The 25104-nt window shown below is 35.9% G+C and overlaps 1 pseudogene; it reads left to right on the forward strand.

The window, feature by feature from the left end:
- Positions 1-7785: 7785 nt before the first annotated feature.
- On the forward strand, positions 7786-22689 carry LOC124244613 (uncharacterized; annotated as a pseudogene).
- The last annotated feature ends 2415 nt before the right edge of the window (positions 22690-25104 follow it).

The following is a 25104-nucleotide window of genomic DNA, read 5'->3' on the forward strand; positions in this document are numbered from 1 at the left end:
CTAGATATATTGTCATGAATCACGAAAATATAATTCCATGGGTTCAAAACACCAATATTAGTCAGACCAATGCAAAATGACAGCTGTGTGCGAGAAAACAAAGAGAGAAAAGATGGGGGTTTTTTGATAGTCCAAATAGCTTGAAGCCTAGAAATTACCAACAAATATTCATTTCTCCCCAAAAGGATGGTTATCCAATAAGCAGGGAGGAACAAGCAGGTGTATTAATGGAATGGCCAAAACTAGGAGTCATCTCCCTAAGTTCCTTTTGCTCATAAACCCGAGAGGGCCAGAGAATACTTACTGCGGTGGACTGGTTCTCAAAGATCTTAGAAATATCCAATGAAAGATCTCTTTAAGAAATCAAAATTAGAGAGACTATTTAGGGTGGAATCAAACTTTAACAGACAGAACACAGAGGTGAAGTTAAGAGAAGTTTGAACACCAATGGGAGATGAGAGTAGAGCAAACAGACAGAGCTCAGAAGGATTTGGGTGTGGGCAGTCCTTAAGGGAATATATAAGTAAAGCTGACAAAGGCTGATGAAAATTTGTTTGAATATAATATATGAATACATAAATATAATTTAGTTCTCAAACTTTGTTACTTTTATAAATATTATTAAGATGCCCAATGTTTTTAAGCTTCTGAATTCTAATATGAAGATTTAACCATTTATACCCTACATGTCTAGTATTAAATTACTATATATTAAGAAAAATATATTAAACGAGTCTTTGGCACTGTATCATTTTAATTACTATTAAGTATAATTTTGCTTCTCTCTAAAGCCATTGACGTTGACCCCTAAAATCCATTGTCAACTATGTGTGAAGCAATTACAAACTCTGTTCCTGCAGTGACCACGTTCTTAAGATTCTCAACATAAGGGCAGAAGAATGTCTCCTTACATCATCAGAAGATAATGGATAAACTCAACTGTAAAATTTTACAACCATAAGCCCTTAATTCAATTCCTTTGTCATAAAGATACAGTCTTTTATAATATGGAAAGTTTGGAAGGGGCTGCTTCTATTTCCAGCTCTGTAATGTATGAACTTGTAAATAAATGAGAAAATTTAAACAGTGATTCTACCGTTGATTACTATCAAGAGAACATTTTGCAATTCATAAATTCTAGTAAAGCCTATTTTGCAGCTTGTCATCTTTTGTAAATCACCATTTTTTTTGTAAAAAATAGATGTTAGAAATACAAAACAGCAAGGTATATTTTAATCCATCTAAATGTGGGATAAATTGTATTTTTTAATTTGAAGTAGATTAAATGAACACATCAGAAATATAACTTAGCCGTAGCTACAGGACATTCAAGTATATTTTCTAAATAAGACTACCATTGATTCGGACAGATAAAATGAAAATAAATCATGGCTAAATATAATCATCTAGTCTTTGGCAATATTTAATCCTTTTGGGGTTGTGATTTATTTAGCTTACATACCTAGATATTTTACTTTGTGAACAGGTGCTGGTGATCTTAATATAAATGGAATAATTTACTATCTCCCTCCCTTTGCCAAGAGAAAATGAAGGAAAACTAATTTGATTCCTTACTACAAGGGGAACTCGCCTGTGGAAAGTGGTCATAAATATGTGATGTGTACTATTTATTATGGTAGTAGGCTCCCAGTTAAAGTAAGAAAGAAACCAATTACTACTTTATACAATCATACAGCTCTTGGATTGCTAAGGAAGATAGAGATGGGTACCTTATTTTTTGATACTATACTGGCACTCAAAATGGATGCCTGTGCTTGAAAGACATGTGTGTTTGATAAACAAAATTTAATATTAAAGAGACAATCATGCTTTCATTTGCCAATTTTTGGTTAACTATAAAGGAAGTCTGACTGGATCCAGTCTTGATTACGGTTTCTGGGGTGGAATTTGGTAAGCAACACTGATCCTAATACTGAATGCCAGTGCTATTATAGAGAATGATATCAGTCAGGATGACAACCAGGGATCAGAAAATAGAGACAGGTCCAGAAATTTAGATATTGTCCAGTGATCAAAGAAGAAGCTTCACTTAGGGAAAATTGCATATGGTTTCTGAAGGAAAAAAGGAAGAAGCTCTACTAAGAAAATAAAAATAAAATGAAGAGTATCTACAAGAGGCCCCTTTGATGGCTTTTGTAGGTCCTTCCTTTGAGAACCCTGGTGAATCCTTATTTTAATAAAAGCCTTCCAAATTCCCATTCCACATTACATTTCCCTTAGAAATTGTTCCCAGCCTTCAGTAATATATACATGTTACTTTTTTATATGTACATATAATATATATAACCACAAAGGAGATCAAGGAGACGGAAGGCCAGTCAGCCTCATCCCATCCTTGGGACGTTCTATAGTTCAAGGAAGAGAAAGCAGTGGAGTGAATGACAACCTAGGGTGGGGCTGGGACCAGGAGTGAAAAACAGCATAATAAGTGAAGAGATATATAACAGCATAACTTTCTGATTTTCTCTTCATAAGAAAAAAAAATCTGAACTATGGGTGGTGGGGACAGGGTCAATAATTATTACCATGTCAACAATCATTTTCTAATGTCTGGGCAGGACATTATGACAATCAGGAGTTTTTTATCAGGCATATACAGAGAAAAGTCACATGAGAAAATTCTGGAGCACCTAATCTTTCTCCCATATTCAGTGGGTCTTTTGTTGTTGTTAGGTATCATTGCTGCAAAAGCAAAACCTAATTTTGGACCTCTAGTTTCTAATATTGAATAAGTAAATTTAAATGAAATTTTTTTGGAATATATCAGATATTAGTGTGAATGACATAATTTCATCATTCATACTGAAAGTGCAGGTAATGTCAATGATGTTAAGTAGATAGACACTCAGAGTATTGAAAGTAGAATAAAACAGAAATACAATACTGATAAAATTTGAATAAAAAGGTACCAAATGTTATTTACAAATTTCTTAATAACTGAATTTTCAAAACTAAACATTTTCTTGATATTCACACTTTTTGGTCCTTCTAAAAGACCCCATGATTCTAATCTCTCTAATTAGAATTAATTTTATACATAGAGAATTGTTACATTATTATGTTTTTTGTTCACGTTTGTGTTTGGTTTAGTTTGGGTCTTTTTTTTCCTTATATGGGTGGTGTTTAAATAAAAGCTTCATATCGCTGATTGTTATTTGAGAGGGCACTAATCATGCAAATTCATCCACAAAAACAAATCCAGTTTTGACTGTTACATGTTAAGATGTAACCTCACCTTCAAAAGCATTTGTTGAGTTCTTATCGTATACCAGGTATTAATGTTAAATCGTTAAACAACATCAATGATAAATTACATGAAAATTTCTCCAAACTATTGTGTCCTTAAAAGAATAACCAAAATATGTATAATAATATCAGTCAGCTTTACAAACATCAGCAATGAACAGCATATGCATGCATGTATGAATGTATATATTCGTATATATGTGTATAATTATTACATATATGTATATCTATATTTTTAATTGGTTACTCCTTACGAATTGAAATGGATCCTTTATTTGAAGAGTGCCTTTGACATTGATTCAAATTGCTTGGCTGGGTAAATTACACAGCAATTATCTCCTTAACTTAGTGGCTACTAGCACAAAATGAAGCATTTCAAGGTCAAACTGAACTTGCCAAAGGGAAAAGCAGCCTTTCTTTTGCATGTTTAATTTTATTATTCTCCATAATGATTTTTTATGGCAATAATGCTTAGGTACAATGTATTCCTTTAAGGTGAATATTATACATTTTAAAATGTAATAGCTGATCTGAAAAGTAACAGTTTCTTTGAGAAAAACTGAACAGGCCTGTAAAATGTTGTATATTGGTTGAAAAAGAACCAAATTTAGTTTGTGTAAGTATAATTTATAGTCTGTCCTTTACTTGACTTTATCAATAAGCTCTTCCTCAAAATTTAGAAAACCATTTTCTAGAGGGAATGCCAAAATCTATATAAGGAGTTAGTGCTTTTGGTCAATGTGGCACTGTACTTAGCATTTAGTGTATATTTCTCATAGAATATTTTAAAGAAAGTGTAGTAAAAATTATTTTTGTAGTAATTCTTTACTCAATGAAAATACTCGTATTATTTTCAAGGCTTTTTCTTACTTTTTTCACTACTTTCCTTCCTATTTAATTCTTTTCTTTCTTCTTTCCTTCATGCTTAATTACATGATACATAATTTGAGTATTTATTTTTATTTTTTATTATGTTCTGGAAATAGACAAAAGGAGTTTTTAATTTCAAAGTGGGAATGCATACACATTTAATAGATTAGGTTGATAGATAGATGGTAGATGGATAATTATTGAGATTTGACCAAAGTTACATGGGGAGCTGGAAATATCGTGTGCAAGGCACAGTTCATGTGTATATGCTAAGTTAGGTATGACATTCTCTTATTTCTCCACTCAGTCAGTTATCCATTCCTTCATTTATTTCATTTATTAAAAACAAAACTAAAACTGGAGATGTCTATTATATGACAAGCACTGTGATAAACCCTCAAGAACAAAATTTCCAGTAAGATACTGGCCTAAATCTCTCAGAGGTCTCACACTCTCAAGGAGGAGAAATACAGGTAAATCAAACATTTTAGTGTAGTATAAAAAAAACTATAGTCGGTTATCCCAATATCATCTTATAACTTCCGAAAAGTCCTTTAGGCCTGGTTACCATATGCCAAGCATTCTGCTAAGTGCTTTACGTATTTAATTTGAACTAATCTTCAAAGCAACGTGTGACTTAGTTCTCATTATTTCACCCACTATGCACTTAAGAAAAGTGAGGTGCAGGAGGCTAAGTATCTTACCTAAGAGCATTCAGGTCAACGGAGCAGACAAGCTTCAGACCAAGTCTACATTGCCCCAAATTCCATGTTATTAACTAGTCCACTAAATGGCCTCTCCGTGGCATAAAATTAGCCTATATTTCCTCTTTGAAGATAATTTCTTGTTTTTAAAAATCTACTCTATTTAGATTTTGGGTTCTGATTTTTGTGATTGCAGTTCTGAGGAAAAAGAAAGAAATAGCAACTTGCTGACCGAGAGTGCCTGCTATCATACCAGGCACTCAGTTGAAAAGTCAAGGGAATGAAGTGATCATATACAGCTGCTTCATTTGTAGGGATGTTGGTCAACCCTGGGTTTTACTTAGAGGCTGAAATTTCACAGAATGCACAGGAAGAGGGTCACTATTGGAGTCCAAAGACTAGAAGCATTTGTGATCAACATATGGGACTAGAATCTTAAAAATATAGTTGTATATAAATAGAGGGCATCAAACAGCCAGATATGTGTGGCAAACAGCCATAAGTTAAGGAGAAACATGACAGCTAACAGATTCTGCCACTAGGAACAACCAAAGGCTAAAAATCTAAGCCAAGTACACCCTGAAAAATAGAGAGTAATTTTCTACAGAGAAAAAGAAAATATCTGACAGAGAAAAGGTCTGTGATAAACACAACCTGTATTTGATGGCAAAGCCTGCAGAGCTTTACCCACGTAACAAGAATGAATTAGAGAAAGACTACATCTTACAAAAGAAAAAATCCAGCTTCAGCTAAATTTATTAGATTAATATGGCTCAATTTCCTGCCAACATTCTTCATACAACGTCCAGAACTGTAATCAAAAGTTAAAAGCCCAATCAAGAGAGGTACAATGAGTGAAAATTAAAACAGAAAGCACTGTAACCAGATGTACAGGTATACTAAGTATTTGAGTAAGTAGACAAGTACTTTAACTGCATTGATTAATTTAAAAGTTTATAATAAAAGATTAGAAGTATAGAAAGAAGGATATAAACGTAAGCATAAGTGTTGCCACCCAAATTGGGGTTCTCTGCCCGATGTGTGCATAAACAAGACAATTAATTATGGCACCAGCTTTTGATGGGAGAAATCAGCTTTTTATTCTGCCAGATTGATCTCCAGACAGACAGGAGGCGTGTGCCCTCAGATCTGTCTCCCCAATTCATGATTTGGGACTAAATTTAAGAGGTTAGGGAGAACAAGGTGGCACGCAGAAAAGCTGGTGGGACAAGTTTTGATTGGTGGGTTTCCTGTATTTATGGTAATGTTCTAAACATTATGACAGGGTCCTAAACATTTATGACAGGATCCTAAACATTTATGATTGGCTTCTAAAGATTTTGCATGTGGTGGAGAAAGAATTTTAACACCAGATCTTCCTGAATGCGGGACACTTCACTTCTGATAAGAGTCCAGCTTTCAAATTCTGGTCGTGTCCCAGTCCCTGGGTTCCATGAGAAGGAGGATCTTTGGTTCTGAGGTCATTTCAGGTCACAATTTCTTCTTTTGCACATGCCCTGGCTGCGTGACTTTGCAGTGTTTCTGAAAGACAATCCTTAACCATTTTTGTTGATCAGAGACGGAGGTCTGTTCAAACTGGCTCTAAATGGGCCCAGGGTTACATAAGAATGTATTTATTAAAATAAAAATAGAACAAAAATTGTAGAAACGAGAATTCACTTTTTGAAATTAAGAATTCACTGCAACAAATGTTTAGATAGCAAATGACAGCAACAATGAAGTGAGTGTCATAAGCATGAGAAAATATCATTCTGAAATAGAGAAGGAAAAAAATCATTGAAGATACAGGGGGAGAGAGACATGTGGGACAGCAAAAGCTGTAACATATGTATAATTTGAGTGCCAGAAATGAGAAAATAAAAACTGAAGAGAGAATTGCTAATAATTTTCCAAAATTGATGAAAGATATTAACAGACAGATTCAAAACTTTCACTGGATTTCAAGCAAGTGACCATAGACAATCATAATAGAACTCTCAAAAACCAAAGCCCTAGATAAAATTGTAAAATCTAGTAGAAGGAAAAAAAAGTATTATTTTCAAAGGAACGACAATAAGAGTGATAGCTAATTCCTCAACAGAAATAATGACAGCAAGAAGATAATCAAAAATTATCTTTAACATCGTGGATAAAAATAGCTCCTAATCTACAATTTTACACTTAATGAAAATATGTTTCTAAAATTGACATTAATTGATGGTGGTTAAGAACACAAAAACAGAGTATTGCTGAATAACAATTAATAGCATTACCAATATCATTTATTTGTTTTGACAATTATACTGTGGTTATGTAAGATATTAACATTAGGATAAGTTGGGTGAAGTGTGTACAGGAACTCTCTGTTCTATGGGGAACTTTTTTCTATACAAAAAATTATTTTAGAAACCTGAAAATATAATGATAAACCGACAGATATAAAATGAAAAATAAGCAAATCCACAACGTTAATACTCTAACGAGTGGCCCAAGGAGGATAATAGATTCGTGAAGTGGTTACTCCAGGTGAACCCAGTCTAGACTAGCTGACCTCAAAGATGACTAGAGGGTATATATGTTGGGTACCATCTTCTAGTACCTGTTTCTGAATGTGGCATAACAAACCACTCAAAAATGCATAGAATCGAAACAACTATAGTTTCTTACCGCTGGGCTTGGATGACGTGACTCAGATGAGACTACTCTGATTCTCATTTCTCAATTCTACTTCAGTAACTGCAGGCTTAAGGTGAACGTCTTTTGGTTTTTTGAGCTTTTTTCCCCTCACGATGATAGCGTATACACAAGAGAACAAGTAGAGACACACAAGGATTCTTAAGACCTTAACTCAAAATTGGACACCTGTCACTTCTGCCTAATTCTATCGGTCAAAGTAAGTCACATGGCCACACTCAAAGGCAAGGAGGAGGAAATATATTCCACCATGGAGGTACGTAAAGAGAATTATAATGAAAACCAATAATGTAGCCTACCATAGTGCACCTTCTTAGCCGCAAAGGGTTATGCCTCTCCCACATGCAAAATGTGCTCACTTCTGGGACTCCAAGTCCACTCAATAATCATGTCAGGAGACTCAAAGTCCAAGATCTCAATTATATCGGATTCAAATATGACTCCTCCTCATCAGATGACCTGTGGACTACACAAGTAAGTTATCTGCCCTCTCATAACACACACCCCACAAAAAATGTTAAAATATGAACAGGAAAACTGCAACAAACTCTCATTCAACAAAAATAATAATGGGAGACATATAACAGTCATTGATTCTTAGCAATTCTGAAATCTTTCTGAGTAAAGGTTGGCAGGTTCCCGTACAATGGGAATAGGGGATGTTTCTTAATTAGGTCCTAGTTCTGCTCAGTAAAATTGTTTATCTGTGCATTGTTCTCCAAGGGTTTTTCTGTTATTGTCTTTCATCACATATAGAAAGAACATTGAACAATATCACCTGTTTGGTGGCAGATAAACATTTTAACCCTGCTTTCTGCCTCTAGAACGTTCAGGTTCCAGAGAAAATTTCATATCTAAGAAATTTCAGTCATCTATCAGGTAAGATATAGATAACTTTGCCAATAATGATTTCTCAAAGCAGATGGGTTTTCCATGTATTTGATTCTAATTAGTCCATTAGACAAAAGCTATACCTGGTATTCTATTAGACATATGCCTCTCTCCAGTCCTAATGCTAAAAAAAAACAAAAAAAAAAAAAAAAAAAGAAAAAACCCAGGCTTCTATAGAATGATGCTCTTTGCTTCTTAGAGTTTCTTTTTCCTAGTTAAAGAGCCCACTAGAAGCCACCTTTATTATGAGTCATGGATCTTTCCTTGGAAACCATATAACACTGGGTGGCACCTGGATTTCGTCTAGGACCACATGCTGTAATTGAATTTGAAAGTCTTTTACTTGTTGAATAGTCTGGATATAAGAACTAGTTTTATTTTCATACCCATAACTTTGCTTTCAAAGTGGCTAATTCTTTTCTGAAAATACAGTCTTTCTTCTTGTAGTTTATCATATGCAGCTAAAAAGAAACAATTCATTCTAAAATATTCTACCTAAAAACCATGACTCTGTTGACAATATCTTAGATACATTTTCAGTCTTTCAAGTTATTGTGAGTTTAATTTTACCAAACTATCACAACTAAATAGTACAGGTCAACATTTTTTCAGTCTCTGTAAATAGTTTCTTCACCACTTCTCCAGCATCCGTTCATTATGTGATTCTAATGACAATGACACATTATAGATTTTTTGTTATAGCTTATCCCAACTCTCAGTATCAAATTTTTGTCTGTTAATTGCTGTGTATCAAATAACCCCTAAACTCAGTGGTGAAAAGAACAATATTTACTTTTATTTGTGCATCTATAGGTCAACACAAAGTCAACTGAAGGAGGCTGGGGTGGTTGGACAGCTCTGAAATCAAAGATGAGTTCATGCACATATCTGTGGACCAACTTGTAGACAACTGTTCTTAGTCATGGCTGAGGTGGCTTATCCCAGCCTTCTTTGCTCTGTGTGTCTTCTATTCTCCTGAGATCAGTAGCATGCCTCAGGTGTGTAGTAGTCCTAATGGCATGCCTCGAGTAAGTACAAGTCAAGTGTAGGAAGCCAAATTCAAGAATATACTGACCATCTTTAGTGGAAAGAATTTCAAAGTTATACATATGGCAAAGGGTGTGGATCAAAGGAGGGCTGAACAATGGGACAAATTACAATCTACCAAACACAGACTTTCATAACTCTTTTGAGTTTTCTCTCAGATATTGCTCCTGCACATATTTCTGCTTGAAGTTTCTTTGCTTTGTATTCTATTGCAATCTAATGTTACAATCATAACTTTCTAGGTGCAGTATAAATCCTCCTTTCTTAAAATAAAGCTTTCTTAGCTTCCTCATCCAGAAATTATATTTTATCTTACTAATCCTTACAGAATGTTATTCTGATTACTGGTTGAATGCATTCTTTAGACCTTTGCACTATATCCACTTGTATTCATTTCTTCAAATACAGCTCTTATTTTAAGTTGTTAAGAAGGAAATAATATCATATCCATCATTATATCACCTTGAGAATGTAGTATATAATCTTTCCTATTGTGGCTATTCAATTACTTAATTTAGTTATTAAAGGACACTAGTTAATGAGTCAATAATGTCTGTTCTTGAACTATAAATTTTGTTCAAGTTTTCAAATTTAGTTTCTTTGCATAGAATAAAAATTGTGTACTGTTTTTGGTATAAATTTATTTAATATTGAAAAACCAGCAAATGTTGAAAACTTATTTGAATCCTCCACTAATATTAATCTGATAAAAAGTTTACATGACTTTGAAATTTCACCTCAGAAGTGCTTTAAATGAGTTGGAAAAAAAGATTTCTAAAAACCATTACACAATTCATTGCCTTATAGCTAACATGACGTTTATAAACCAATTCAAAAGAAGTATTACTATTGTAAGCATTTCACTTTGGTATCTAACCGTGTAAAAAATCATTTTAATCATAGAGTCTACTTTTCACATATCTAACAAACACATTATATTTAATCCATGAACAACTTTAAATGTCTGATATTTGACTCATGTGCTAAAGCAGACAAATAATTGTAGAAAATATATGCTGAATGATCAAAAATATACAGTTTTAGATAATAAGAGCTGCAAGGCGGAAGATTAACGTAAGTATCTGTTGGCAACCAGTAATGAAGGCATATTCATTCCTCAACATAGAAGTGTTAGTAATTTGTCTGGCAGCCATACTTTTCCTTTAGATTGCATGCTATTAAATCTGATGTTTTTTTGAGCTGAAAGGATTTGCTTTTTTATTACCAAGCTTATATTATGCGTCATTATTTTATATCCTGATAACATGATTCTCTCATCTTAGATTAAGTTTCAACAGCAATTTAAAACAACTAATAAACTCTGGAGCAAATTGACATTAAAGAAAAAAAGGAAAAACACAGTGCTATTTGAGGGTGAATTTAATTTAAAGAATCCTCTTAATCAGCAAGAAATATTTACCAAGTAGTGCATTCCTTTATGTCAAAAGTAATCTTTATCATGTTAGATTAGTAGCCATTAAGCTACCCTTGAAATATTAATCTTTCCAACATAGTTTTTTATGCAGATTATGTTACAAAATCATATCAAATTGCATGGTTAAAAGTAATTTTGCATTCTGTATCTAATCATCTGTTACTCAGACTTGACCCAATCAATCATACACATTTTTTGTATTATTGCTACATATTGGATAATGTGTCCCTATGAAGTTTATATATAAGACATGGTTTGTGCTGTCAAATCGCTTAAATTACAAACACATGAATCTGATTCTATTATGCATGGAGGGAAGATTATAAATCGTACCTTAGAAAAGTAGATGGCAGGGAGACATTTTTCTCCTATAACGTATTCAACTTTTCCTGTCTTAGTAGGGATAGACAAATAGTAGATAGGATAAAATGTCATATGACGTTCTTATCTTTATTTAAATGTCAAATTATCAAATGATTTCTTGCAACAATAACTTCCTTAATTGTCTTGAGATTATACTAGTCAGAGGATGCTTTCTGAAGAGAAAGCTGTGGATATATTAACATAGAGAAGTGAAAAAACAAAATAGGATAGATAAACATTATGAGTTAAGTCTTACAGTTAAGAAAGAACATGGTTTACATAAAAGTGGCTGTGGGAAACAGCCTGTAGAATGGTTCCTATGACACCTAACTCCTGGTGTTCGTGTCCTTATGAAATACTCTCCCCTTGAGTGTGGGTGGGACCTGAGACTTACTTCTACCTAATAGCATACAGCAAATCTGATAGGATGTACATATTAATTAATTGTAAATGATAATTTTTCATAAGAATGCCATTCATGTTGCTAAAAGATTCTATTTCCCTTGCTTGCTCTTAAGTCTCAAGCTGCCATGTTGTATACTGCCTATGGAAAGGGCCACAAGGAAAGATGCTGAGGGTGACTTCCAGTCAACAGCTAGCAAGAAACTGAGGTCCTCAGCCCAGTATCCTGCAAAGAACTGAATATTGCCAACAGCTATGTGAGCTTGGAAGTATAGCCTCCCCCAGTTGAGCCTCAGATACGACTGTAACCCTGCTCAACACTTGGAATTCAGTCATGTTACACCTTAAAAACAAAGGGCCTAACTAAGCTGTGCCTTGACTCTTGACTTACAGAAACTGAGAGATAAACAAATGTTGGTTATTTTAGGCCATTAAATCTATGGTAATATTTGCACACAGCAACAGACAACTAATACAGTAACTAAAGATCTGAGTCTTTTAAATGGTAAGCTTACGATAGAACCATGAGAAAAACTGATAGATTGTTTGCTACTTAGAATACTGTCAAAATGTGAAGGATTGTAAATGCCAGTATTGTTCAAACACTTTCCTATAAGCAGTGTCTGTCAGGGAGGTGGGTGACATGGCTTTTGAATATTTTGCTAAAGGGAGGAATCAGATAAAATAATTGGAAGAAGTTTAAATATGAATACGATAAAGAGATCAGAATTTAAGAGGCTTGTAAAGAAATTGAGGGACGAGATGTGATACGCTGTGCTTGGCTGGAGGCAGCAATGAAAATAAACAGAAGAAATAAATTTCCGTAGTACAAATTAGAAGTTGCTCATAAAAATGGGACGAAAAGAATAAAATACAAACTATAAGACTATGCTTGAAAACATGCTTTTAGACTTTGATATTAAGAAAAGAAAAAGAAAATAAGGGAAAACTGCACTGATCTGTCAGGAGAAAGATCTGGAAGGAGAATATGATGAGTTCATTTATCCATGTTACATTTGAGATACCAGCCAGGTACCTTAAGTGATAACATATGAAAAGGGACTCAAAATAAGAATGAGCTAAGGTTGAAGCTGGGGGAATGTACGTGACCATCATTAAGATTGAAGTAATTATGAAAGTTGATAAACAAGCAAAAAGAGAGGGGAAAAAAAATCCCCAAAGAGAGAAAGGGACAGGAAACAAAGAGGTAAGCTTAATGTCATCAGAAATAGAGGCATTATTATAATACATTCACTACTTAAAGAATATAATATTTACCTTTTTAATAATCCTTACAATATTTGTGTTATTTTTTATAGAAAATATTCCTCCATGACCCCTCTGTTTTATTGAACAATTAAAAAGTGGAATTATATTAAATAGTTTCATAAATTTCAATTTTTGCATTGAATTTAACATAAAAAATCAATACATTTTATTGATATCAATGTGATGGGCTGAATTGTGTCCCCTGCCAGAATTCATATGTTGAAGTCCTAATCCCCAATACCTCAGAATGTGACTGTATTTGGAGATAGGATCTTTAAAAAGGTGATTAATGTTAAATGAGTTTACTGGGAATGGACCCTACTCTAATGTAAGTGGTGTCTTTACGAGAAGAGTTGATTCTTATCACAGACACAGATATGCACAAAAGGAAGACCGTGTGAAGACATCAGAAAAAGATGGTCATCTACAAATCAAGGAAAGCAGCCCTCAAAAGAAACTAACCCTGCTGATACCTTGATCTTGGACTTCTAGCCTCCATAAACGTGAGGAAATAAATTCCCATCGTTTAAGCTACCCAGTGTGTGATACTTAATTATGGCAATCCTAGAAAACTAATAAAGTCTACAGTCAATAAAACAATAAAGTAATTGTTTAAAATTTATAACAGAATGCCAAATTATTAATGACTATCCATAATTACAAATAAATCTAGTTTCCTTATGATTTGTTTCTGTAGAATTGTTTTCATGTCTCCTATTATGACAGATAAGAAAACAAAAAAAAAATATTTTCAAACATATTACACAGGAAGCATTGTTATAAATTTCAGATTTTTCCAGAAGATGAATTTCCAAAGATGGAGTAAATATTAGCAGTTTCTGTCTAGTCACTTATATGAGAAATCTGAAATAGTCAAACTCATAGAGGCAGAAGGTAGGATGGTGGTTGCCAGGGGCTGGGGGAAAGGACAAGTGAGGAGTTGCTGTTCAAGAGGTATAAAGTTTCACTTATACAAGATGATTAAGTTCTACAGATCCACTGTACAAGATTGTTCTTATAATTAACAACACTGTACTGTACGCTTAGAAATTTGTTAAGAGGATAGATCTCATATATCTGTTCTTTCATATATAGATGAACTATATCTACCATATATATAATCACCATGTATGTATATATATTGCATACTTATATATTATATACATATTAGCCAGGGAGTACGCAAGAATACAAGTGTCGGAGGCATATTATTTTGTCTTTTCAAATTCCCACCTCTTATTCTAGTTTCCTCCATCTCCTGCTTCACTGCCAGCAGGGACAGCTAGGATTTGAACTTGAAAGAGTTATCATGGAATCTTGACAAGTAATGCTGAGTCCTGGCAAGTAAATGGACAGGAAATTGGCTTCTGTACTATATAAAAGAAATGTGCATGCTTCATAATTCTCAGTTGTGTTCTTTCTAAAGATAATTATTTCACTTGCTGTAATAATAAAAGATAATGTAAGCTTTGTGTAAAATGACTTACAACCAATCAAATAAACTCACTTTTTGTTTCCTTTGTGGAAATGCTACCAGGCTGCATCATTTTGAACAGATGCATATATAATCAGTGTTTTGTGGAGTTGTGAACATAATTTCCTAAACCTACTTCAATTGTATGATAGTGATTATAATCTGTATAGACATTAAAGTTAGCCTTATCATTAAAATATTTTTAGAAATGTTCAAAAGTAGGTAAAAATTCTTTTTTCTGTTGTATATAGATACCATCACACACAATCTGCTTACTCACAATCCCCATTTTCCATACATCCCCCCCTTATCACTTTGGAACATTGTATAAGTCACTTCTAATCTCTAAGTATATATTTACTTCTATTTTGTATGCTTTTCAAATTTTTTATTGTGTATTCCCTAGTAGGGAACTGAGAAACTGTTGCAAATACAGCTGTTTATTTGATACTAGGATCCATCTGTGTCAACAGATATGCTAGGCATGTAAGATGAAAGGTTTCTTGTAATTATTCTGATAGAATATTCTAAAGTGACTGTGGGTTTGGATATATTCATATGTATGTGTATTTTTAATATCTCAAAACTCTTAGCATTTTCCCATTTCAACTGAAAAATACTTAGGCCATTATATTCTCATTGCCAATAACATATAACCCAAGTTGTATGTTTTATACAATTTAGCAGAATTATATGCATACAGCATATGCTGTCACATAAGATACTTATTTTGATTTCTATAATCAAATATCTTATTATCTTGCTGTTAGCTTCTTTTTAAAACGAATGCTTTAAAAACATGATCTCATCAACATACATGCTAACAGTTACTGTTCTAAAGATAATCTTCTTGAAAACACATATGCAACTCATGTTTTGTCTTGTAATGTATGTACATGACAGAGAAATTCATAGCATGCATGTCTTACAGAAACTGATGATATAAGCAATAGGAATGTCTTTAAAAATAACTCCTGTTGGGGCTGGCCCAGTGGCATAGTGGTTAAGTTCACATGCGCCGCTCCAGCAGCCCAGGGTACATGGATTCGATTCCCCAGCAGGGACCTGCACACTGCTCATTAAGCCATGCTGTGGTGGCATGTCCCACACATAAAATAGAGGAAGATTGGCACAGATGTTAGCTCAGGGCCAGTCTTCCTCACACACACACAAAAGAATAATTATAACTCCTGTGGATTCTGATTAGGTCAAATTATCTATTGCCTAAATTTAATCTGTGAATGTAAAATCCATCATTCCAATCCCATACCCTTATGTGAAACACGTCCTTCTAAATTAAGTCTGTAAATGCTTTCAAAGATCTTTAGAAAAAAACTATCTTGAGAATGATGCATTTCTATTTTCATTTTCATTTTAGAAGAAATAATTTAAATCTTTAATATGTACCTTATAAGCTGTTGTTGAGCATTCTTTGCTACGATTGGCCCTGAGCTAACATCTGTTGCCAATCTTCTTTTTTTCTTCTTCTTCTTTCCAAAGCTCCCCAGTACATAGTTGTATATTCCAGTTGTAGGTCCTTCCGGCTTTGCTATATGGGATGCTACCTCAGCACGGCTTCATGAGCAGTGTTAGGTCCACGCCCAGGATCCAAACTGGCAAAATCCTGGCCTGCGGAAGTGGAGCATGAAAACTTAACTATTTGCCAAGGAGCTGGTCCCTGGGCATTCTTAATGAGAAAATATACAATGATTTTTATTTATTTATTTTTTTTTTTTTTAAAGATTGGCACCTGAGCTAACAACCGTTACCAAACTTCTTTTTTTTCTGCTTTTTCTCCCCAAACCCCCCCAGGAACATAGTTGTATACTTTAGTTGTGGGTCCTTCTAGTTGTGGCATGTGGGACGCCACCTCAACATGGCCTAATGAGCAGTGCCATGTCCACGCCCAGGATCCGAACTGTTGAAAACCTGGGCCGCTGACAAAGCGGAGTGTGCAAACTTAACCGCTCGGCCATGGGGCTGGCCCCACAATGATTTTTATTATATTCAAAATAAGATGGGATTTATAATTTCCTGTGCTATATTATGTCAGTAACAGTGTGATACTATGGCTCTTACATGCTTGAAGTTGAATTCTGACTCTGCTACTCCCCACTGTATCATAGGCATCTGGGTAAACTTTTATTGCCTCAGTTTTCTCATCTTTAAAATGGAGATGATAGTAGTAGTTGCTTCATATAAGTTTTATAATAAGTAAATGACAGCATACAAATTAGGCTTGCAAAAGAGCCTGAAACAACAAACAGAATTATTACCGATACTAACTTTTATCATTATGTGCCCTTGCTTCAGATTTCCATAATCCTCCTCCAGACAAAACTATTTCAGAGTATATGGAAAGTTAGCCATGCTAATCATGATGTCATGCTTCCACCATGAGTTAATGTTAAAAAATATTTTTTCAGCAGAGAAACCAGGATGAATTGGAAAAGACTTGCCTCATACTTATTAAGATGTTATGGATCTGGGTAAAAGGCATTTCTTTAGTGACAGTGTCATGGATATGATTATTATTCACAACTCTTAGGTACTTATTGATAATAGTATTCTATTTCCTTGTTCTTTGCTATACGACTCTGTGGTGCTTTCCAGTAGACTAGAAAGACTGTGCACCCTCACCACCACTCCCGTCTTGTCCGGGTGAATGGCTTTGACCAACAGAATGTGGGAAGAAGAGCAGTGTACTCAGTCTAAGTAGAGGCTTTAAGATGCATCATCTTATGCTTGCCCCTTCGAGCTCTCTTCAATAACATTGTCATGTCCAGAGAACAGCTGTTTCTTCAGCCGGAGTCCTAGAGTGAAAGGACTTGTGGAGTCCAGCTGAGCCCAATAGAGATACAGACACCAGAGGAAGAAAGAAACATTGGTCTTTGTAAGCCACTGAGGTTGGGGGTTATTCATCACCACAGGAAAAGCTGATTAATACGTGTGCTAAAGGCATTTATATAAAAAGAGGACATATAGTTTCATTCCACTAGTCTATAGAGAAGGGAAAAGAAGAATTTAAACACTAATTAAAATTTATGTTTCCCTGCAAAAGTGCTAGCATTAGTAAAACCTATTGAAATAAGAAGGTATTTGTATACAATGAGAAATACACAATTTTGTGCTACATTTTAAATTAGGGTATAATGGTTAATTTTGTGTCAATTTATTTGGACAAGAGTGCCCAAATATATGGTCAAACATTGTTCTGAATGCTTCTGTGAGGATATTTTAGGAAGAGATTAACATTTAAATCAATGGACTTCAACTAAAGCAGATTACCCACCGTAGTGAGGGTGGGCCTCATTCAACCTGTTGAATGTCTGAATAGAACAAAAGCCTGACTTTCTCCAAGTGAGAAGAAATCCTGCCAGAAGAACGTTCTGGCTTGAATTGCAACATTGGCCCTTGCCTGGTCTCCAACATGAATGCTTGTGGACTTGAACTATAACGTCAAATCTTCTCCAATCTGCTGGCACTCCCTGTATATTCTGGCCTTGCCGGCTTCTATAATCATGCAAGCCAATTTTTAAAAATAAATTTCTCTCTATCTCTATGTCTCTGTCTCTCTTTCTTTACATACACACACACACACACACACGCATACTTTCTATTGGTTCTGTTTCTCTGGGGAATCCTGATTAATACAGATTTTAGTACCAAGAATGAGGAACAGAATCTTAAGAATGAACTGAATGAATTGTTTTTGGGGTTTCTAGAATCGACTTTCTACTCTGATTAGGTTTAAAGGTACTAACAACTCTATTTCCAGCAGGAAAGAGAGCACCAACAGTCTATCTTGTGATGTGGCATAGAGATATGCAAAATATCACCATTGGACATTCCTAACAAAGCATTTATAAGAGGCAAGGATTTGATTGACCCTGTATGATACCTTTGAACATTTTTGTCAAACAAATGAGTAAAAGGAGATTAGCTGGTTGCTCCTAATGTCTCTGTACAAAGTAGAGAAAGAGTAGGAGGAGCTCAGGGATTTGAATTCTAGGCTCAAGGGCCACATAAATGACCTGAAATCTTCTACATCTGCCTTGAAAGAGACTCTCATCTCCTGGAGTCACATGGCTGAAATTGTTAAAATCAAACCCCAAATTTCATCCTCCCAGTGGCTGAATTACAATGCATATTGAATCCTAGCCTCGCAGGGTGTCTACTGTTAAAGTGAGAACATTGATTGGGAAAGAATGGGATACTGAAAGTTGGAATACAGATGTGTAGAAAGACCTTAATGAAGCTGGAAAAACTGAGCCTCTAAATTCTGATGAGTCTTCTTTGCCAGTAACGGTAGCTTCGCCATCCCTGTCTGAGGAAATTAACCCTGGATTGCCTGAAGAAAATGTTATGGCCTCCTTTGGGGAAGTTGCCTTGCAAGACACTGCTAACCCACTCCCACAACCCCTTTTTGCTTCTAGACCTATAACTAGACTCAAATCTCAGGGTAATCCTAAAGGCGAGGCACACAGCATGCCTCAAGGAAGTATGCTACACTCTGAAACAACTACTTGATTTTTCTAATTTGTAAAGACAAGTATCTGAGGAATATGTGTAGGAATGCATCATAAAGGTGTGGGATAATGGGGGAAGGAGCATAAACTTGGATCAGGCCACATTTATTGATATAGGCCACTAAGCAGATATTTCAGTGTTTAATATTACAACTTGGGGAGTTAGAAAGAGCTCTATCAGATTGCCTAATTGGCTGGCCCACATTAAGTGAACTTAAAAATGCTAGACCTGCCTTGGCTTACTGTAGAAGAAGGGATTCCAACGTTTAGGGAGATTGGAATGTTAGAGTAGATTTATCAGTTAAGAACCACTTACCCACCCCAGGAGGGTCCAGAAGATGCAACATTCAACAATACTGTGAAGTTAAATGTTCTGTGATAGATCTTTTCCGTAAGCCAGAACTTATAGTGGGAATTGCTACGACCGAATTGAGAAACCTGAATGCAATGGGAGTAACTGGACACTGGAGTGGCAGGGCCAAACAGCAGCACTCAACTTCAAAGGCAAGGTAGGTATGGCTACCTGAATGGGCAGCAGAGTCAAAGCAGCTATGGGAATAGTCTGAGTGATGTAAACCTGTGGTGTTGGTTAGTAGATCTTGGTGTTCTTAAAAGTGAAATAGATAGGAAACCTACTAAATTCTTACTTGATGGGCATAAGCAGAAAAGTTCTAGGACAAGTAAACAAAAGTCTAACATGAATTATAAAAACAGAGATCATGGGCCCTCAATCAATTCCCAGATTTGAGTCAGCTTTCAGACCCAGAACTCCTTGAATAAAGGAGAGAGTGCATCCCCTTGAGGAATGATCTTGGTACCTTGCCAACAGTTCATACTCTTAATATCTCTCCCAACCTTTCCCAAAGGGACCTTTTTCCTTTTACTAGGGTGACAGTGCATTAAAGAAAAGGAAATAATCAGATATGTCATGAACTACTGGACACCAGCTTTTAACTGTCATCAATTCCAGGAGAACCAAAAAGTCACAGTGGTACACAAGTCAGAGTAGAGGTTTGTGGAGGTCAGGTGACCAATGGTGTTTTAGTTTAGGTCCTTCACATGGTTGGCCTAGTGGATCCGAGAATCTGTCCTGTGGTTATTTCCCCAGTTTCACAATGCATACTCAGCAACTGGCAGAATCCCCACACTGGTTCCCTGACTTGTGGAATAAGGGCTACTGTGGTGGCAAAGATCAGGAGCAACCCACTAGAACTACATTTACCAAGAAAAATAGTAAACCAAAAGAATAACCACATTCCTGGAGGCACTGCAGAGATTAGTGCCACCATCAAGGACTTGAAAGACGCAGGGGTGGTGATTTCCACCACACGCCCATCCAATTTACCTTTTTGGTCTGCACAGAGAACAGATGGATCTTGGAGAATGACAGTAGATTATCATAAGGATAACCAAGTGGTGACTGCAATTGCAGCTACTTTTGCAGATATGGTTTCATTGCGTGAGCAAACTAACAGATTCCCTGGTGCTAAGTAGGCAGCTATTGAGTGTGCAAATGCTTTTTTCCTACATCCCTGTTGATAAAGACTACCATGAGAAGTTGGCTTTCAGCTGGGAGGTGAGCAATACACCTTCATTATCCAACATCAGGGGTATATCAACTCTCCAGCCTCATGTCATAATTTAGTTTGCAGGAATCTTGATCACCTTTTCCTCCCACAAGGTATCACACTGGTCTATTACATTGATGACATTATGAGGATTAGGCCTAGTAAGCAAGAAGTAGCAACTTCTCTAGACTTATTGATAAGACATTTGTGTGTCAGAAGGTAGAAAGTGAATCCAACAAAATTCAGAGCCTTCTACCTCAGTGAAATTTCTAGAGGACCAGTAGTGTGGGGCATGACAAGATATCCTTTCTAAGGTGAAGGATAAGTTGTTACATCTGGCCCCTCCTCCAACCAGGAAAGAGGCACAACACCTAGTGAGCCTCTTTGGGTTTTATTTCGGGTGTGTTATTCCCAACCATTTAGCAAGTGACCCAAGAGCTGCTAGGATTGAGAGGGGCCCAAACAAGAGCCTGCAACAGGTCCAGGCTGATGTGCAAGCTCCTCTGCCACTTGGACTGTATGATCCAGCAAATTCAATGGTGTTTGAATGTCAGTGGGCAACAGGGGTGCTGTTTGGAGCCTTTGACAAGCCCCTACAGGTGAATCACTGTGCAGTCCTCACAGTTCAGGAGCAAAGCCCTGCCATCCTCTGCAGATAATTACTGTCGTTTTGAGAAACAGCTTTTGACCTGCTCTTAGGCCTTAGCAGAGACTGCATGCTTAATCCTGGGCCACAAGTTACCACGCTACCTGAGCTGTCCATCATGAACTGGGTGTTTTCTGACTCACCCAGACATTAAGTTGGGCATGTACAACAGCACTTCATCATCAAATGGAAGTGGTATATATGTGATAGGGCCGGAGCAGGACCTGAAGGCACAAGTAAGTTAAATGAAGAAGTGGCCCAAATGCCCATGGTCCTTACTCCTCCTCTACTACCTTCTCTCTCCCAGCCTGCACCTGTGGCCTCAGGGGGAGTTCCCTGAGATCCGTTGACAGAGGAAAAGAAGGCTCAAGTCTGTTTATAGAGAGTTTTGTGTGAGATGCAGGCACCACTGAAAAGTGGACAGATTCAGCACCATAGCCCCTTTCTGGAATACCCCTGAAGGAGAGAGATGAAGGGAACTCCTCCCAGTGGACAGAGCTTCAGGTAGTGTACCTAGTTATTTATTTTGTTTGGAAGGGAAAATGGCCAGATGTATACTGTATCATGGGTTGTGGTCACGAATTAGTGACAAGGAAGACTAGGGAAGAGGTATGTGGATAGAGCTCTCTGAATGGGCAAAAAACATGAAAATATTTGTATCCCATTGAATATTCAACAAAGGGTGACCTCAGCAGAAGAGGATTTTACAAGTCTACTGGATAGAATGACCCTTTCTATGGATGCCAGACAACCTCTTTCCCCAACCACCCCTGTCAGTGCCTAGGGTAGTATTTTGTTATAGGAGCCCAAGCAGACTAATATACCCACAATCGTGAAGCAACCTACTTGATAGAATCATAGAATGGCATTTTGAAGACTCAGTTACAGAACCAGCTGAGTGGCAACACCTTACAGGGATGAGTCAAGGTCGTCTATGAGCTCTAAATCAGCACCCAATATACAGTGCTGTTTCTCCTATAGCCAAGATTCATGGGTCCAAGAATCAAGGGGTAGAAATGGGAGTAACACTACTCACTATTATTCCTAGTGACCCATTAGCAAAATTTTTGCTTCCTATCACCAAACCTTATAATCGGCTGGCCTAAAGTTCTTAGTTTCAAAAAGTGGAATGTTTTCACCAGGAAATGCAACAATGACATCACTGAACTGGCTGTTAAGACTGTCACTCAGCCATTTTGGCATCCTCATGCCCAAGAAGGGAATTACTGTACTGGCTAGGCTGACTGATCCTGACTACCAAGGGGAAATTAGACTGCTATCTTACAATGGAAGTAAGGAATAGTGTGTTCTGGAATATCAAAGATCTCTAAGGGGTCTCTTAGCATTACCAAGCCCTGTGATTAAAATCAATGGAAAACTATAAAACCCAACCCAGCCAGGACTACTAATGGCCCACACTCTTCAGGAATGAAGATTTGAGTCACCTCACCAGATGAAGAGCCATGACCAGCTTAGGTGCTTGCTAAGGGCAAAGGAAATATGGAATGAATGGTGAAAGAAAATAATTAACACCAGTTATGACCACATGGCCAGTGGTTGGTTCTGTTTCTCTGGAAAATCCTAGCTAGTATTTACAGGCATAGAAGACATGCCCAGATAAAAAAGTAATCATCATCAATTTTACAACTATAGTAAACTGAAATTTGGTAATGTGTGATTAAGACAAAATATTCTTCAATTATTTTACTATTTAGAAATAAAAAAGAGTTTACATGTATACTTGTGTTTGCATATGCATTTATCAAGACAAATAAGTATTTCAAAGCATAATGTTACATTCTTCGGTAAGTACCTCAAAATTGCCACGTTACATCTTGAGTTTATCTTATTTTTTTAAATCCAGAGGATTTTAGACAAAGATCAGGATAAATAAGTTTTTTTTTTATCCATGTAGTGTGATAAATTCTCTGTGACACATGACAGCATATCCTCCAAATTGTGAGAACAAATTAATATGAACATTAAACAATGATGCGATTGCAAGATAAAACTTATTTTAAACCCTTTACCAAATGGCTGTTTCCTCTTTGGAAAGGAATCCATAATTGTTTTCTGGACAATGATTTAATAGTTTTTTGATATGCATATATTTTAAATCAAACATACAAAATACACATCAGTAACTTTTATGAGTGGCTTAAAAATTTAGAAAGGTCATTTGGAACTTCAAATTTCAGGAGAACAATACATAATGGGGAACATCATCTCTCCTTTTATTCAAATTCTAGAACAATTTTCCACATAAAATTAATTTGTAATTTATTATTCATCCTTATTTTCACCATTATTTGACTTTGTAAATATTTGTGTAATTGCAACAATATGATTACAATGTTATCTGCTTAGCTTCAGTGCATTTTACCTTCTATAGATGATTCTCAGTAAGTATATTTTACATGTTAAGCATCTGAATTTTAAAGATCTAGTTTAAAATTATGTCAATTTTATATTTAATCATATTCACTCATTTACCATTTTGTTAGCTGGATTTTCTTTGTTCTTTATGATTCTCCATTTAGTAAAGTATAAACATTTTATTGCAATCTTTATTAGTCTGCTTGGGCTGCCATAACTAAGAGCTATGAAGGAATGGCTTAGACAACAGAAATTTATTTCTTGTAGTTCTAGAGACAAGGAAGTCCAAGAACAAGCTGCCAACTCCTGGTGAGAGCTCCTTTCCTAGCTGGCAAGATGGCTGCCTTCTCCTTGCATCCTCACATGGCGGAGAGAGAAAAAAAATATCTCTCTTCCTTTACTTATAAGGCCATCAATTCTCTTGGATTAGGGCCCCACTTTTATGACTTCATTTAAGTGCAATTATCTCCTCAAAGCCCTATCTCCAAATACAGTCATATTGGGGATGGGGTCTTCAACATAAGAATCTGAGGGACAAAACTTTTCAGTTCACAGCACAAGCCAAGTTCTGAATTTCATGACCAAGTTGATGTCTCTAGAAGTCTCTACAGTTTAAGTATATTTGATTCCATCCTGAAATGACTGAATTAAACTTTTACAAATCTCTATGGTAAGATAAAAGTACAGATTGTGTCTCTTCTATTTGGGTAGTTTTGTGGTTGCTGTTTTGTTTTTTTGACTCTTTATTCTCAAAAACATTCTTGATTATTTTAATGATGTTGAAAGTAAACACAAGGATTTACTAAAAGAGTCTCCTTGAATGAGCATGGGCGTCAGAGGCAGAAGCAAGGCAGGGTCCGGCCACCAATATATATGGAGGAAAAGACCTCATGTGTCTGAATAGGAGGCCCATCTACCTTGTCTCCTCTCTTCCTTGTACTTACATCTGTAACCAGAAACTACATGCAATACCCAGGAGAAGTGAAGCCCATCTGGCCTGCAAGAGATGTCTTTAATCTTATGTTTTAAATACTCAGATTTTCTCATATCTATATTTGCTGATTTGAGTGGGCAGTACAGACACATGGCGAAAAAGAAAAAAAAATGAGATTATTAAAAGAATAAAACTGTGAAGAATAACTTACCCTTTCACCAACTATCTCTTCCCAAAGCTTTAAATTTCCGAATTTGTCACTGAACGCATCATTTTTTCTATATTTCTTTCTCTTTTCCTTTTTTCTTCTCATTCTTCTCATTGTTCTCTCTTTCTGTCTCCTTTCCGCATCTTCTGTGCCATGGAATGCACACAAGATTACTTCTGAGGTAATCTTCTAAGCCAAATGTCATTGGCTTTTGATTTCTAACCTCTATCAGCAAAAATAACCACTACTGAACTTGAAATAAAGGGACTTGTTTTAGTAAATCAAATTAATAAGCATAATTTCTCTCTTAGTGTGCATAAGCAAATGTAAGTCATACAATATAGAAACGTTTATTTAGGGACCGGCCCAGTTGCACAATGGTTAAGTCTGCAGCCCAGGTTCCCCGGTTAGGATCCCGGGTGCATAC

The sequence above is a fragment of the Equus quagga genome, chromosome 9 (genome assembly GCF_021613505.1).
Source record: "Equus quagga isolate Etosha38 chromosome 9, UCLA_HA_Equagga_1.0, whole genome shotgun sequence".
NCBI lineage: Eukaryota > Metazoa > Chordata > Mammalia > Perissodactyla > Equidae > Equus > Equus quagga.